This window comes from Polistes canadensis, unplaced genomic scaffold (genome assembly GCF_001313835.1).
Source record: "Polistes canadensis isolate GaletaPanama2010 unplaced genomic scaffold, ASM131383v1 scaffold_675, whole genome shotgun sequence".
Lineage (NCBI taxonomy): Eukaryota > Metazoa > Arthropoda > Insecta > Hymenoptera > Vespidae > Polistes > Polistes canadensis.
In genome coordinates, this window is record NW_014570222.1 from 15,777 (window position 1) to 17,010 (window position 1,234).

Sequence of the window (1,234 nt, forward strand, 5' to 3'; positions counted from 1 at the left end):
CTATATAGACTATTAAAATTTACCTATCTTGAACTACTGAAAACTAAAAAAATTTTAATTTTATAGATTATTAAATTAAAAACACTGCAGATCATTTGCAATACCTTCTTGTATGTAACTAATGAAAAATTTTATAGAAATCTAAGAATTCACACAATAAAACAAAGTATTGCAAACTTCAGCTACCGGTAAAATTCTGTTCGACCAAACATTTTGTTGCGTATACTACCCAGCGAGTGAATAGGGCGAAGCGTCGGGGCGTGTACGGCCCTGCCGAGGCGTGAGACACGCGCGACAAAGCAGTATCTTTGTTTTTGGTTGTAACCACGGGAGCGCTAAGACCTTTGTAAGGGCTCCTTCTTTCTTCTAGCTTGTGCTCTCCCACCACATTTACTACGCTAATCATAGGTATCAGCGGTCGCGTTATCATCGGGCTTTTCGGTAATTGGTCCAGCATTGCATCGCTTTTTTGTATAAAGCCCAGCGCGTTCTTGCGTCTAGCATACCTCGTGATTCGTCACTTGTGATTCTTCGCTCGAGATTCATGTAACATAGAAAGCTGAGACTTGCGAGAACCACTTCGAGGAGAATTATTGTATTGCGCAATACTACATCATTTAAGTTCGGCACTTGGCCAGAATTATTCTGCTTTGTACGGATTCTTCTTCAACGTTTCAACCAGGRTTTTTATGCCGAAAGGCTTTTCYCWGAYRASCCWAATAAAGCGTACTTTTTAGTAAAGACTGGGCTCAAATATATTTGTTATTTGTGTTTTATTCTCCTATTCTCCTTCCTATTAATAAATAATCTCGATTTCACCTGTGAGGGCATTTTCGATTCACTGAACAATCCACTGGAGTACCGATTAAGGCATCGGTCGCAACAAAGGTAATGAATTCAGTAATAATTTTAACGCTGATATGAGTGAGATAGAAAAGAATAGATAAGTTAACCAGCACAATTTTATACGATACAGAGCAGATTGCTTTGGCATAATAATTCTCACGAAATTGATARAAAAGCCAGGGCAAGTGAACACTTAATTTGAGAAGAAATATGGTACAAATAGGTGATTCAAGGATAGATTAATGATAGAAGTAAGTAACGCAACTACCTCGCGAGGTACCTTTTGTCGCACGCTGGAGAACTCTCTAACATTCTGTCTCCGCTGCAAACCTTTACGATAACGCAATAGAATTCAGCTTGTTATCGATCCTATGGACGCACCTTTTAT